The sequence below is a fragment of the Bos indicus genome, chromosome 2, assembly GCF_029378745.1.
Source record: "Bos indicus isolate NIAB-ARS_2022 breed Sahiwal x Tharparkar chromosome 2, NIAB-ARS_B.indTharparkar_mat_pri_1.0, whole genome shotgun sequence".
In the NCBI taxonomy this organism is placed as follows: domain Eukaryota; kingdom Metazoa; phylum Chordata; class Mammalia; order Artiodactyla; family Bovidae; genus Bos; species Bos indicus.
In genome coordinates this window covers 128,075,283-128,091,708 of record NC_091761.1, presented here as the reverse complement: position 1 = coordinate 128,091,708, position 16,426 = coordinate 128,075,283, and the positions used below count along the sequence as shown (strand labels likewise).

Genomic DNA, 16,426 nt, shown 5'->3' with positions numbered 1-16,426 from the left:
GTGATACAAGTAAAGTCTGATGCTGTAAAGAGCAATATTGCATAGAAATCTGGAATGCTAGGTGCATGAATCAAGGCAAATTGGAAGTGGTCAAACAGGAGATGGCAAGAGTGAACATCAACATTTTAGGAATCAGTGAACTAAAATGGACTGGAATGGGTGAATTTAATTCAGATGACCATTATATCTACTACTGTGGGCAGGAATTCCTTAGAAGAAATGGAGTAGCCTTCATAGTGAACGTAAGAGTCTGAAATGCAGTACTTGGATGCAATCTCAAAAATGACAGAATGATGTCTGTTCATTTCCAAGGCAAACCATTCAATATCACAGTCATCCAAGTCTATGCCCCAACCAGTAACGCTGAAGAAGCTGAAGTTGAATGGTTCTATGAAGACTACAAGACCTTCTAGAACTAACACCCAAAAAAGATGTCCTTTTCATTATAGGGAACTGGAATGCAAAAGTGGGAGAAGGCAATGGCATCCCACTCCAGTACTCTTGCCTGGAAAATCCCATGGACGGAGGAGCCTGGTAGGCTGCAGTCCATGGGGTCGCTAAGAGTCGGACACGACTGAGCGACTTCACTTTCACTTTTCACTTTCATTGGAGGAGGAAATGGCAACCCACTCCAGTGTTCTTGCCTGGAGACGGCAGGGCCTGGTGGGCTGCCATCTATGGGGTCGCACAGAGTCAGACACGACTGAAGTGACTTAGCAGCAGCAGCAGAATGCAAAAGTAGGAAGTCAAGAGATACCTGGAGTAACAGGCAAATTTGGCTTTGGAGTACAAAATGAAGCAGGTCAAAGGCTAACTGAGTTTTGCCAAGAGAACACAATAGTCATAGTAAACACCCTCTTCCAACAACACAAGAGAAGACTCCACACATGGACGTCATCAGATAGTCAATACTGATTTCGGACTGATTATATTCTTTGCAGCCAAAGATGGAGAAGCTCTATACAGTCAGCAAAAACAAGACCGGGAGCTGACTGTGGCTCAGATCATGAACTCCTTATTGCCAAATTCAAACTTAAATTGAAGAAAGTAGGGAAAACCACTAGACCATTCAGGTATGACCTAAATCAAATCTCTTATGATTATACAATGGAAGTGACAAATAGATTCAAGGGATTAGATCTGATAGATAGAGTGCCTAAAGAACTATGGACAGAGGTTCGTGACATTGTACAGAAGACAGGGATCAACACCATCCTCAAGAAAAAGAAATGTAAAAAGGCAAAATGGTTGTCTGAGGAGGCCTTAGAAATAGCTGAGAAGAGAAGCGAAAGGCAAAGGACAAAAGGAAAGATACACCTATTTGAGTGCAGAGTTCCAGAGAATAGCAAGGAGAGATAAGAAAGCCTTCATCAGTGATCAGTGCAAAGAAATAGAGGAAAGCAATAGAATGGGAAAGACTAGAGATCTCTTCAAGAAAATTAGAGATATCAAGGGAACATTTCATGCAAAGATGGGCTCAATAAAGGATAGAAATGGTATGGACCTAACATAAGCAGAAGATATTAAGAAGAGGTGGAAAGAATACACAGAAGAACTGTACAAAAAAGACCTTCATGACCCAGATAATCATGATGGTGTGATCACTCACCTAGAGCCAGACATCCTGGAATGCAAAGTCAAGTGGGCCTTAGGAAACATCACTATGAACAAAGCTAGTGGAGGTGATGGAATTCCAGTTGAGCTACTTCAAATCCTAAAAGATGATGCTGTGAAAGTGCTGCACTCAATATGCCAGCAAATTTGGAAAACTCAGCAGTGGCCACAGGACTGGAAAAGGTCAGTTTTCATTCCAATCCCAAAGAAAGGCAATGCCAAAGAATGCTCAAACTACCACACAATTGCACTCATCTCACACGCTAGCAAAGCAATGCTCAAAATTCTCCAAGCCAGGCTTCAACAGTACATGAACTATGAGCTTCCAGATGTTCAAGCTGGTTTTAGAAAAGGCAGAGGAACCAGAGATCAAATTGCCAACATCTGTTGGATCATCAAAAAAGCAAGACAATTCCAGAAAAACATCTACTTCTGCTTTATTGACTATGCCAAAGCCTTTGACTACGTGGATTACAATGAACTGTGAAAAATTCTGAAAGAGATGGGAATACCAGACTACCTGACCTGCCTCCTAAGAAATCTGTATGCAGGTCAAGAAGCAACAGTTAGAACTGGACATGGAACAACAGACTGGTTCCAAATAGGGAAAGGAGTACGTCAAGGCTGTATATTGTCACCCTGCTTATTTAACTTATATGCAGAGTACATCATGCGAAATGCCGGACTGAATGAAGCACAAGCTGGAATCAAGATTTGCTGGGAGAAATATCAATAACCTCAGATATGCAGATGACACCACCCTTAAGGCAGAGATTGAAGAACTAAAGAGCCTCTTGATGAAAGTGAAAGAGGAGAGTGAAAAAGTTGGCCTAAACTTCAACATTCAGAAAACGAAGATCATGGCATCTGGTCCCATCACCTCATGGCAAATAGATGGGGAAAGAGTGAGAGACTTTATTTTGGGGGGCTCCAAAATCACTGCAGATGGTGACGGCAGCCATGAAATGAAAAGATGCTTTCTCCTTGGAAGAAAAGCTGTGACCAACCTAGACAGCATATTAAAAAGCAAAGACATTATGCCAACAAAGGTCCTTCTGGTCAAAGCTGTGGTTTTTCCAGTAGTCATGTATGGATGTAAGAGTTGGACTATAAAGAAAGCTGAGCATCGAAGAATTGATGCTTTTGAACTATGGTGTTGGAGAAGACTTGAGAGTCCCTTGGACTGCAAGGTGATCCAAGAAGTCCATCCTAAGGGAAATCAGTCCTGAATATTCATTGGAAGGACTGATGCTGAAGCTGAAACTCCAAAACTTTGGACACCTGATGTGAAAACTGGCTCATTTGAAAAGACCCTGATGCTGGGAAAGATTGAAAGCCGGAGGAGAAGGGGACAACAGAGGATGAGATGGTTGGATGGCATCACCAACTCGACAGAAATGAGTTTGAGTGAACTCCGGGAGTTGGTGATGGACAGGGAGGCCTGGTGTGCTGCAGTCCAGGGGTCACAAAGAGTCAGACACAACTGAGCGACTGAACTGAACTGAGGACAAGTGTCCTGAGTTTTGACTAAAAAATTGTGGTACAAGTGCAAGTACAATTATTTAACCTTATTGTATAAATAAATCAGGCATTTATGAGGGTTTTGCATGCATAAGGCATTTAGCAGTGCTTTTCAAGCCTCTAGGAGAGTGACTGATGCTTGTTTTCCAGTCGCTAAGTCATGTCTGACTCTTTGTGACCCCATGGACTGCAGCATGCCAGTCTCTTCTGTCCTTCACTGTCTCCCGGAGTTTGCTCAAATTCATGTCCATTGAGTTGGTGATGTTATCTAACCATCTCATCCTCTGCCGCCCCCTTCTCCTGTTGCCTTCAGTTTTTCCCAGCGTCAGGGTCTTTTCCAATGCATTGGCCTTCGCATCAGGTGGCCAAAGTATTGGAGCTTCAGCCTGAGGCATAGTGGACTAATAATAATAAGTACTAGTTTCCTCCTCCAGGATCTGTCCAAAGTCTCCCCCGGATCTCAAGTAGGTCAGTCTTTTCTGAGAATTCCCAGCACCTCTCAGGTACTTTGCTTATAGCACTTATCACATGAAAGTCTTATAATTAGCAAACAGGTCTGTCTTCCCTTCTATTTTAGGACCTCCTTGGGAAATGAATTCATCCACGCATAGAGGCTGCATGGAAGACATGAGTCCGATTATTATTAGCAATGATTATCTCATTTGATTATTGCAACCAGGAAAAAGACAGGAATCACCAAGTCTAGTTTACAGAGGAGGAAACAGGCTCAGAGAGCTTAAGTCACAAGCCTAAAGACACTCAGGTCAGAATTCAAGCCCATTGTTGTTCAGTTATCAAGTCGTGTCTGACTCTTTACAACCCCATGGACTGCAGCGTGCCAGGCTTCCCTGTCCCTCACCCTGTTCCGGAGTTTGCCCAAGGTCATGTCCATTGCATCCGGATGCCATCCAACCATCTCACCCCTGTCTCCCTCTTCCCTTCAAGCCCATGTCTAACTCTAACCCCCCACCTCTGTCACCTTCACCACACCACCATGTCAAAGAGAGGAGAGGACTTTCCAGGAGAGAGACAAATCCTATGGGGTTGTGGGGGACTCAGTAGTCCAAGGTTAGGGGCATGTCGGTGCCAAGGGGGAATGGGGGACCAGACAGGAGAGAGACGGGAAGAGCTTCGAATGCCAGGCCTGGATGCAGGGAGCAGTCTGGAAAGACCTGCCCGAGGGTCCCAGCATTCCCCAGATCACACCGTGATCTCTCCTCCCAGCTCACTAGTCGCCTGATGTCCACGCCCTCCCAGTCAGGACTGGGCCTGGAACACAGGTCTCCTGACTCGCAGCCCTGAACTCACCTCCCCCTAGTCGCCTGATGTCCACGTCCTCCCGGTCAGGACTGGGCCTGGAACACAGGTCTCCTGACTCGCAGCCCTGAACTCACCTCCCCCAGCTTCCTCCTTGTCATGGCCTCCCTTTCAGGCTGTGGTGTTTGCTCAGAGCCCAAGCCCGGGGCAGAGAGCAGAGAAATATTTATTTATGTCACCACCAACCCTGCCTCCTGGAGGCCCCCAAGGGCTCCCTCACAGAGAAGTTCAGTTATGTAACCCCAAGTTGACACAGCAGGAAGGAGAAGGACATAAATTATAATTACTCATTTTTCCGCAGTCTTGGACGCTCTTTGGATAGCTTGACACTTTGGATACCTCCCTTCTTCCTCATCGAACTGACCTGGGGCCTCCAGGGGGAACTTGGTGGTTCTCAGCCGATTTTAGCCTCAATTGGGGTGAGCCTGGGGCTTTGAGGAGACCTTCCTAGAGGCTGGGGAAGGGAGAGAAATGAGATCTCAAAGGGCTGCTTTATTCCGAGCACTCTGCCAGGGGCTTTATATTCATAACCTCGTTTTTGCCTCATGAAGAAGGTCCTGTTTATTACCTCCATGGAGCGGGAAAGGGATGGAGGCTCAGACAGGTTCAGTAACTTCCCAAAGGGCGCCCAGCAGAGCCAGGTCAGGAGCTCTGAGGCTCCTAGTTTTCAAACAGCTCACGTGGAATCTGCAATGTAGGGATTCTGGAGAGATTAAAGTGTGCTAGCATCTGCCTGTGCAGGAAATTCTTCCCTAGCTTAATCCCCAAACATCCCTCACATTCACTCTCCACTGTGACCTTCCCTGAACACTCAGCTCCTTTGTGCTGGGACCCTCACAGCCCCACCCGGCTCACTGCCCCACCCACCTCCCCAGTCTCACACTTCCCTTTCTAAAGTGTTCATCCTCACCCCCATCTCCCAGTCTTCATGCCCACTGTTCTTCCCAGCCACAATGTCCCTCCTCCTTTCTCCACCTGACAAAATCCTAGCAAAATAATAATAATAATGCACCTTCATAGAGCAGAAGGTGTGGAGTGGAGTGGTTAAAAGAATGAACTCTGAAAAGAGTTAAAAGAATGAAACTCCAGCTAGTTAAATCACTTTTGCTGGCTGTGTGACCTCAGGCAAGTTAGTTAACCTTTGTGCACTACAGTTTCTTCACTTGTAAGATGGAGATAGTGATACCCAGCTGACCTGGAAGAAGGAGAAAAAATGGGATGAAATGAGTTCTAAAAATAAAAAAGATACAAATAAAAGCTTCTTTGTGAATTCCTTAGAAAAGTTCTTGGCACAGAGTAAGTGATCAAATGCTCTTTCTGATGGTCAGCCCTTTGAAATGTGGAGCAGACTCTGAAGTCGTGTTGCTTGAGTTCACATCCCACCTTGGTTGGTGACCTTAGACCAGTTAGTTAATCTCTCTGGGTCGTGGTTTCCTCTGTAAAAAAATTTCAACAGCAATGTGCTTTCCACTTAGGGTGGAGGAGACAGTCAAATAGACTTACAGTGCCAGAGGATTTGGCACTTAGTGACAGGTAAATACGGGGAGCCCTTGTTTAATTAAAACCTTGTTTAATGTTAATTAATGTTAGCTTCCCTGGTGGCTCAGATGGTAAAGAATCTGCCTGCCATGCAGGAGACCCGGGTTTGATCCCTAGGTTGGGAAGATGCCCTGGAGAATGGAATGGCAACCCACTCCAGTATTCCTGCCCGGAGAATTCCATGGACAAAGCAGTCCATGGGGTCGCAGAGTCAGACACGACTGAGTGACTAACACTTGTTTAATGACCACATGGCGCCACTCAGCTTTTCCCTCCCTGTGCAGCTTGCCCTGTTCTCTGGTCCCCTGCTCAGCACCCTCTCCCACACTGAGCTCCATAGCATTCACAGCCTGTCTGTGTCTTACTGTCTCATTACTGGTGCCCACTTGTGGTGGAAAGACTCAAGGCCTATGACCTGTGCTCGGTCCTTACTGGATGCTTTGGTTCAGCCAGAAGCTATTAAACCCCTAGTGCTGTGAGGGTGCACAGCATGGGAATTTGAAGTGATGCTTGGGTTAAAGTATCAGAAGTGCCAGGAGGTGAGGAGAGAGTGCTCTGGCATATGCAAAGTTCCCGTGGCCACAACAGGACAGAGTGACAGAGCAGAACTCAGACAGGGAGGCGACTGGAGGGGTCTGCAGAATCCAGATCCTGTACAGAGGACTTGCTGACCATCGTAAAATTCTAGTGTGAAGTAGACTTGGGGTTTTTAAAGATCACTGCAGCTGCTGTGGAGGACTGCAGGGACGCAGAGCAGAGGCAGTCCTGGCCCGCTGGGCAGCAGTGGCAGCATACAGGTGAGAGAAGACAGAAGCCTGGACCCCAGCAGGGATAGGGATGCTGGAGGAGGTTAGTTAGGAGATGTGTAGGAAATGAAGGTAGATCTGAAAGGGCTTGGTGATGAGGGTGGCAGACTGCTGACAGGCAATGACTTTAGTGGGTTTCTGGCCTCAGAGGCTACGTGGATGGCAGTGACATTTCCTGCCACGGGGAACTCTGGGAGAGACTAGATTCTGTGAATCGCTGGGGCATGACAGAGCCCAAGACACTGCCCAGGCCCTCAAGAGGGGGAAGGCAGACATATAATGGTGATGGTGGTGACCACAGTGGCTAATTGAGTGCGGATGTGAACCCAGTGGTCCGACCCCAGAACCTTTGTTATAACACCCTGCACCATTTGGCCAACAGGCCATCATCTTATTTTCCTTTTGTTTTTTTTCCTTTTGGCTGCCCTGGGTCTTTGTTGTGGCACAAGGGCTTAGTTGCCCTGAAGCATGTGGGATCTTTTCTTTTAATTAATTAATTTATTTATTTTAATTGGAGGATAATTACTTTACAATACTATGATGGTTTTTGCCATACATCGACATGAATCAGCCATGGATGCACACGTGTCCCCCCATCCTGAGCCTCCCCCCCACCTCCCTCCCCACCCCATCCCTCTGGGTTGTCCCAGAGCGCCGGTTTTGAGTGCCCAGATTCATGCATCGAACTTGCACTGGTCATCTATGTTACATGTGGTAATGTACATGTTTCAATGCTATTCTCTCAAACCATCCCACCCTTGCCTTCTCCTACAGGGTCCACAAGTCTGTTCCTTAACATCTGTGTTTCTTTTGTTGCCTTGCATATAGGATTGTCATTACTGTCTTTCTAAATTCCGTACGTATGCATTAATATACAGTGTTTGTGTTCCTCTTTCTGACTTCACTCTGTATAATAGGCTCCAGTTTCATCCACCTCATTAGAACTGACTCAAATGTGTTCCTTTATAGCTGAGTAATATTGCATTGTGTATATGTACCACAACTTCCTCATCCATTGATGGACATCTGGGTTGCTTCCATGTCCTGGCTATTGTAAACAGTGCCGCAGTGAACACTGGGGTACATGTGTCTCTTTCAATTCTGGTTTCCTCAGTGTGTGTGCCCAGCAGGGGGATTGCTGGGCCATATGGCAGTTCTGTTCCCAGTTTTTTAAGGAATCACCACTCTGTTTTCCATAGTGGCTGTACCAGTTTGCATTCCCGCATGTGGGATCTTAATTCCCAGATCAGGGATGGAACCCAAGTCCCCTGCATTGGAAGGTGGATTCTTGACCACCAGGAAAGTCCCATCTTCATTATCTAAGTGCCTACTAAGTGCCAAGGACTGTACTAGGCACTGGGATGTCATCTCTGAACAACAAAGACAAGTGCCTGCTCTCACAGATCTTAGGGTCTGGAGGGTTGGATGGGTCACAAATGAGATAGTTTCTGCTGGTGGTTGATCTAAGAAGATTGAAGAGGGTAAGTGAGACGGTTCCAGGGGTTGGGGGAAGGGGGCATCTTAGAGTGATCTTAGACGTTTAAACTGACACAATGGTAAAAGTGCAGAGTCACGGTTAATAGTTCAGAACCCCAGCAGGGACTGGGGGTAGGAGTGAACAAACTGCATGAGGTAATTCTTTTTTAACCGAAACATTTGACTTAAGTGCTTAAAGTGTTGGAAGGTTTGGGTTTTGAAGTATAAATAGGAATTCACCAGGTAGACAGGATTAAGAAGTCATTTTACAGAAAAGCATGAATATGAGCAGCAGCAAGTAACCCTATGGGATATATGTTTGTGTTGTTCAGTCATTCAGTTGTGTCAGTCTTTGCAATCCCATGGACTGCAACATGCCAGGCTTCCCTGTCCTTCACCATCTCCCAGAGCTTGCTCAAACTCACGTCCCTTGAGTCAGTGATGCCATCCAATCATCTCATCCTCTGTGGTCTCCTTGTCTTCCTGCCTTCAATCTTTCCCAGCATCAGGGTCTTTTCTAATGAGTCAACTCTTCGAATCAGGTATTGGAGTTCAGCTTGGAACTATTCTTGTATAGTTGAAAGTTGTATTGTTGAAAGTATTGGAGCTTCAGCTGCAGCATCAGTCCTTCCAATGGATATTCAGGGTTGATTTCCTTTAGGATTGACTTGTTTGAGCTCCTTGCAGTCCAAGGAACTCTCAGTAGTGTGTAGGATACAAGTATAGTTCATAAGCTCCATGTGAGCAAATGCCAGGCCTATATTCTTTCCTCATTGCCTCTAGTGTTTAGCATATGGTGAGTCGGACATGACTGAAACGACTTAGCAGCAGCAGCACTGAATGAATACATGCATGAAGAAATGAACAAATGGGGACTCCCCTGGTGGTCCACTGGTTAAGACTCACATTTTCACTGCCAAGGTCCCAGGTTCAATCCCTGGTTGGGGAACTAACAACCAATGTGGCATCGCCAAAGAAAGAAGGAAAAAAAAGGAGCCAATGAATAAGCTAATGTGGGTAGGAGAGGCAGCAAAGAAAGGACAGAATATAAATAAGTGTAGTTCAGTACATTATGAGCCACATACGTAATTTTAAATGTGGCCACATTAAAAAAGTAAAAAGAAACAGATTAAATTTTGATAATATATTTTATTTGACCCAATATATGCGAAGGGCCTATGACTCACTGGGGAAGACTGAAGGCAAAAGGAGAAAGGGGTGACAGAGGATGAGATGGTTAGATAGCATCACCGACTCAATGGACATGAATTTGCGCAAACTCCGGGAGATGGTGAAGGACAGGGGAGCCTGGTGTACTGCAGTCCATGGGGTCCGAAGCGTGGGACACGAGTTAGCGACTGAACAGCAACAACAATCCCAATATTAGCAAACATCTAATCAATATTTTTTTTAACTTACTAAGATAAGCAAGATATAAATTACTTAGCTCTTTTATTATGTGCTAAAGTCTTTGATGTCCCACGGGTATGTTACACATATAACACATCTCAATTCAGACCGGCCACATTTCAAGGACTCCACAGCCGCCTGAAGCCAGCAGCTACCACATGTCTGAGCACGGGTCTACATGCTGAGGGGTTTGGACTTCATTCATCTTAGCTGGTGAGATGTCACTCAAGGTCTAAGCAGAGGTGACCAGAGTCAGATTTGTTTCTAGAAAGCTTGCTCTCTGGGGTGGCCGTGAAGCTGATGATTTTTTCTTTTATCCTGGTTGTACTATGTGGCATGTAGGATCTCAGTTCCTTGACCAGGGATCAAACCCATGCCCCCTGCATTGGGAGCAAAAGAGTCTTAACCCCTGGACAGCCAGGGAAGTCCCTAGCTGATGGTTTTTGAGTGGAGTGAGCCCTCTCCAGCCTGTCCGCTCTGGGTAGAAAGGTCACACTCAGGGTGTACCCCATTCCCCTGGCTGCCGTGTGACTGGGTGGAGACAGGCGCCCTGCTCCCAGCAGAAATCTCCCTCCTCTGGCGAACGTCAGAGCCGGAGCCCCCAGCCTGCAATCCTCCTCGGTGACTCTGAGCTCCTCTTTCAGGGGCGGTGCTCCCTGAACACACGGGATCTGCCGCGGTGTGTGCGGAAACAGGTGCGGCCCTCCACAGTTCAGAGAAAATAAAGTGCCTACAGGCGTGTCTGGCAGTAGCCCTGCCTGGCTGAGTTTCTTGCCGGCTCAAGAAATCAACACAGAGGCAAAAGCTGGCACGCTGGCCCTGCCTCCTTCCCCTGCTCTGCCCACCACCCCCAGGAGGTGTCCCTGGCACACTCAACCCCTGACACACCTCTCACACCCTTCCTGGCACTGCTCTCCTGCTCATTTTCGTATTTTCTTGGACCCCAGGCTCACACTGCCTTGCCACGTTCTGCACACCCTCCAAGCCTCTTCCCTGTTCCCGTTGAGTCTTCACAGATGGTGGGGTAGGTACCGGGAGGCCCCTGGTTTGGGAAGTTGAAGACTGGATGCTTACCCTGCTCTGTGACTTTGGGTGAATTGCTTGACGTCTCTGAGCCTCAGTTTCCTTGGGTATCAAGCAGAATGGGTGTGACGAGGGGTAAAGGAGATCATGAATGTGAAGCCCCAAGTACAGTGCTAGACACAGCTGCTGCTGCTGCTGCTGCTAAGTCGCTTCAGTCGTGTCTGACTCTGTGCGACCCCATAGATGGCAGCCCACCAGGCTCCCCCGTCCCTGGGATTCTCCAGGCAAGAACACTGGAGTGGGTTGCCGTTTCCTTCTCCAATGCATGAAAGTGAATAGTGAAAGTGAAGTCGTTCAGTCGCGTCCGACTCTTAGCGACCCCATAGACTGCAGCCTACCAGGCTCCTCCATCCATGGGATTTTCCAGGCAAGAGTACTGGATGGGTTGCCATTGCTTTCTCCGGCTAGACACAGTTCAGTTCAGTTCAGTCGCTCAGTCGTGTCCGACTCTTTGCGACCCCATGAATCGCAGCACACCAGGCCTCCCTGTCCATCACCAACTCCCGGAGTTCACTCAGACTCACGTCCATCGAGTCAGTGATGCCATCTAGCCATCTCACCCTCTGTTGTCCCCTTCTCCTCCTGCCCCCAATCCCTCCCAGCATCAGAGTCTTTTCCAATGAGTCAACACAGAGGTGGTCCCAAAAGGGACGAGTGGTGATTGTGAGTGTTAAGTGCCCATCACCCCAACCCCAGCTCCTTGAAAGCCAGGCTGACCTACACACCCAGGGCCTCTGGACTCTCCCTGCTGCCACACCTGCTGAGCTCCTGGGACCCGACAGCCATGGGCAACAAGGCTCATATTGCTTTGAAACAAAGATAATGGCAAAAACAAACGCCCACAGGCTCAGCTCTGGGGGGTGGGGGGTAGGCGTCAGTGACCCACTAGAGCTGCTTCAGAGATGGCACTGGGGGCCCTTCCTGGGACAGGGCAGCCCGGCCAGGACCCTGACCCAATACCAGGCCGACTTACCCACTGGGCAGAGCAGATACAAGGCCATCTAAATGTTTTAATTTCTTTTAAAATCGGGAGGGGGGTGGGAATCCATTTTAGGGTGGAAACAGCCTGCAAAAGCTACACCGCAGCCCTGACCACATCTTCATTCATTCAACCGCATATCCTGGGCAGGGTACTTCCTGTTGGTTCTTATTTGATCCTTATGATCTTGTCTGGCGGCACACATATCATTTTTCTCCCTGAGATGAGGAAGATGAGGCTCCTGGAGGGTAAATAAGTTGCCTCCAACTTAGATGTGACAGAGGTGGGATTTGAACCCAGGTCCCCCTGAGTCCAAATGCTTTTCTTCCCTAGACCACGCCCTTTGCAAGTTCATCATCTTATTTGATTTACAGCATAAGGTGGGATAATCAGTCCCAAGTTTTTTGGGGGTTTTTTGGACTGCACCATTCAGCTTATGGGATCTTAGTTCCCTGATCAGGGATCAAACCCACACCCTCAGCAGTGAAAGTGTAGACGCCTCACCACTGGACTGCCAGGGAATTTTCAACCCCATTTTATTTTCTAAGATTTTTTTTAATGTTGACCATTTTTAAAGTCTTTATTGAATGTGTTACAATATTGCTTCTGTTTTATGTTCTGTTTTTTGTCCACAAGTCATGAGGGATCTTAGTTCCTCTACCGGGCATCCAACCCACACCTCCACCAGAGAAGTCATCTGACCCCATATGAAAGCGGAGGAAACTGAGGCCTGAGGCGAAGGGGACCCCTTGCTCACCGGGTCCTTTCCTCGTAGTCAGTGAGGGTGGGGAACGAGCCCCCGATCCCACGCCCCTCCCTACGTACGGCCCCTGTCTGGTCCAAAGCCCTTTCCTGCACCCCCACGGTGCCCACCCGCTGCCCTCACTGTGGGCACCCTGTCCACGTGGCTCGCCTGCCTTTCTTCCCGCCTCCCTCTTCCTGTCCAGTTTCCCAGCCCTTAGAGGAGCTGCCTACATCCCACCTCCTACCAAAGCTGCCACCTGAGAGGGAGGGAGAGGAGAGCACGAAGGTTCAGATGCAAACCTGGGTCCCCCAGACAAATGCCCCTCTGTATCTTGGGGCCCGTGGTGACTGGCTGCGGGCCAGCGCTCCCTGCGGGCGGGCGGCTTGAATGGCCAGGATTGTTCCCGCACCTCCTGTCCCTGTCTGCTGCCCAGCGCCTGCCAGGCCCCCCCGCACAGACAGGAAAGGGGAGGGCCGTTCCTTCTGGAATGGAAGGTGTGGGAGGCAGGCGAGCCGTGGGGAGGGTGTGGGGGGTGCTGTGTCCTGAACCAAACTGGGGAGGCAGGAGAGTCGCAGGATGGAGGGAGCGTGAGAGGGAAGTCACCGTCCCAGCCTGAGCTCTCTGCAGGAGAGCAAACTGAGGTGCAGACAGGACAGGTGACTTGCCCAAGGTCGCACAGCACGGCAGTAACAGAGGTAAGACTCGAACCCTGGACGCCTAACTTCCAGCCCAGGGTCCCTGCCCTCCCACGTCAGGCCTCACGCTGGGGTTTGGGTGGTGAGCCTGCTGAGCCGGTGAGGTGGTGAGCGCCATAGGCTGGGACACTGAGCTGCAAAGGAAGAACGTCACGTAGCGGCTGCACAGCACCAGGTTTCCTCTCGTTCTGTAGTCACGTGCAGATGCTGCAGACAGCGTTCATCCTTAACTCCTTCATGACAAAGACTCGGAGGTTAGCCAAGCCCTTGCAAAAGGTGGAGGAGAGACCATGCATCAAAGGCAGACCTCTGAAAAGTCAACATCAGGGATAACCTCAGATGATTGGATTTTGTAGGACGGCACTGGCCTGGGTTCTTAAATAAGAAGCAGCTAGCTAGGGGCATTGGAGGTCAGGGCACCTGGTTCTGAAGAGACTTGGGTTTGGTTTCTTCTCTGCACTCCCAAGCCCAATTTATTTTCCTTCAGAGGTTCACAGTGGCCTGCCCACGGTCTACACACTGTTACATCTCTGTGTTCTTGCTTCAGTGGCAGCAATGAAAAGTAACTCAGAAGCCTCAGTTGGTGTGTTTTAGAAACGTGGCAGTTACCAGGCAGGGTGGCTGAGGGCAAAGCTGAGGGGGGAACACTGGTCCAGGTGGGACTTAAGTGCACTCACCGGCCAGGGTTCCTTCGGGTTGTCTTTGGTTCTTGCTATTGTTGTTACTGATCTTGTCTTGAACGAATCAGAAAGGAGTTCTGGAAAGAGTACCCAGTGAACGACCAACGCACCTTCCTGTCTGTGTGCCCTGGGCCCCTCGCTGGCCCCTAGCTTTCTCGTTTGTCAGGAGAGTTTTCAGAGTGGCTTCCACCAAATCCACTGATCATGGGCGCTGCCTCCTAGGATCACCACAGAAGGTGTGGGGAATCAGGGAAAGAAACCTTGTGGGAAGAGGAGTGGAAGGGAGGTGACTTTTGGAGGAGCTGGATTTTCCATCATAAGTTCATCCCCCAAACTCTCCCGCAGAAGAGTGGATCTCCTTTCACTCTGAACAAACACATAGAAAATCGACCAGTTTCACTTTTTTCTTGACTGGCAGAATTCTCCTGCACCTCCCTCCTCCTCCTAGTCAGACTGGCTACCCCTGGCATCATCTGGGCGCCCCCTGGTCCCTGGGTCCTTTGAGTGTCTCATGCAGTTCACGCCTCCGCCTTCACGGGGCAAATCCTCCAGGAAAAGGTGCATGAGGCGGGCTGGATTTTTTGTGTGAAGCTTCTTCTGCCCCTAAATGTTGTTCTTCTACCCTTCCACTCAATATTTAGTTTGGCTTCTGTCCACTTCTAGGCTGGAGATAATTTTCCCTTAGAATTTTGGAGAGTTAGCTCAGAGCTTCAGGACTGCTGCTGTCAAATCCATGGACATTCATCTGAGTGTTGGTTCATCTGGTTTCATCTGAGTGTTGATCCTTTTCTGGATATTTGACCTTGCTATTTTTTATAATTGATAGATGTGTGGGACATTCTCTTTACACCCTGCATTCTGGGAGGTAATGATGATGAGCCCCGTTGTGCGTCTTTTTTATTCACTTTTCTGGTGAGTCCACAGTCTTCTCATTCTGAAAATTCATGTCATTCATTTCTGGGAAATTTCCAGGTATTCTTTGGTAATTGCTTCCCCTTGATTTTTGTTCCACTTAATCACTTCTGACATTCTTATCATTAGAATGTTGGACCTCCTGGAGTAATTTGTTTTTGCCTCTTTTCTCTCTCAGTCTTTTTTGGTTCCACTTTATGAGACATTTCCTCAGCTGTCTTCGAATGCTTCTATTAAACTTTTACTTTTGTCATATTTTAAATTCCTAGCACTCTTTCTTGTTCTTAGAATATTCTTTTCTTATAGTATTCTGTTCTTGAGCCTCAGTCTCTTCCCCAGACCGGGGATCGAACCTGTGTCCCCAGCATTGGCAGGTGGATTCCTATCCACTGCTCTACCAGGAAAGTCCAAATTTGTGTTATAAGTTGTAATTTTGTTATGGCAGCCGTAGGAAACAAGCATCCTAGCTCCGCTATATACTAGCACTGAGACCCTGGATGGGTCACTTAACCTTTCTGAACCTCAGGGCTTTTTTATCTGGAAAATAGTGATAATGTAGGTGAGAAGATACATACAAGTGTTTAGCGTGGTAACTGACACATGGTAGTCACTTGCTAAATGACAGCTGCTGTGTTTGTGGCCACCACCATCATCACCCTCATCCTTGATGTTACCGGTGGTCTACCCACAGATGTCAGTACAGATGGGACCTTTCCTGTTTGTCTAGACCTTTTTGAATAGAAAGGCTAGGAAGCTGTTATGAGACAAGCCTATAGCTCTCCTCCAGTAGTTCTCAGCCAGGGGCGATTTTGCCTCCCAGAAGACACTGGAAAACGTCTGGAGACATTTTTTGTTGTCGTAGGTGGAGGATGCTACTGGCATCTGGTTGTAAAGGCCAGTCCCACAATGCACAAGATGCCTCCACAACAAAGAATGCTGTGGCCCAAGGGTACACAGTGCCAAGGCTGAGAAACCCTGCCATTCTCTGAGTTCTGTGGTACCTCCTGGGCTCAAAGTATCAACACGTAGTGTATCGCTGTTCGCACTGTTTGCGACGCCAGTTGTCTCGCTGTATCTCACTTACGCGAATGGTTCGTTGAACCCCGGTAGACAAGGTGCAAGCGGGGAAGCTGGAGGAAAACTCAAGGAGCTGTAGGAATTGCTGATGGGTTTATTCTCTCCTGGCTGGCACCGCGGCCGAGGCAGCACACACGCTACATTCTCTTTTCTCCTGGCTGACCCCACGGACACAGCTGAGTCGCCGCCGTTTTCTAGGCGGAGCTCACGCAGGCCTACTGCACAAAGTAGCACGTGACCAAGTATCTCGTGATGCGCATGCGCAGTGCTTTAATGCGCTCAGCTGTTACACAGTCATTATTTACAAAACGTGGGGTGAGAGAGCCTGAACATGCCATCTTGGCTAATTTCCTCTCTCCCCCCACGTAGTAAAAATACTAAGAGTCCTGCCCCAGCAGGGCCACTGACCCTCTGAGTAGCCCCAGAAAAATCGCTTACCTCCTGGAAGACTAGGCAGCCACTCCAGTTTGGAAGTAGATCTGAATTTAAGATTGAGCATCTCACTCATTTGCTCTAAGACTTTAGGCAAGTCCCTTAACCTCTCTGAGCCTCCATTCCTTTTCAGGAGAGTG

General features: G+C 48.3%; 1 protein-coding gene across 2 annotated transcripts in view; it reads left to right on the top strand.

The window, feature by feature from the left end:
* Positions 1–16,426, top strand: part of NCMAP (non-compact myelin associated protein) — a 48,187-nt gene that overhangs the window by 11,658 nt on the left and 20,103 nt on the right. Inside the window, exon 1 of one of the 2 annotated variants that reach the window (XM_070776450.1) lies at positions 13,058–13,185. The exons of the other annotated variant lie outside the window; for it this stretch is intronic. The gene's annotated coding sequence lies outside the window, so the exon portion shown is untranslated. Of the gene's footprint in view, positions 1–13,057; positions 13,186–16,426 lie in introns of those variants that run through there. 2 annotated transcript variants of the gene reach the window in all.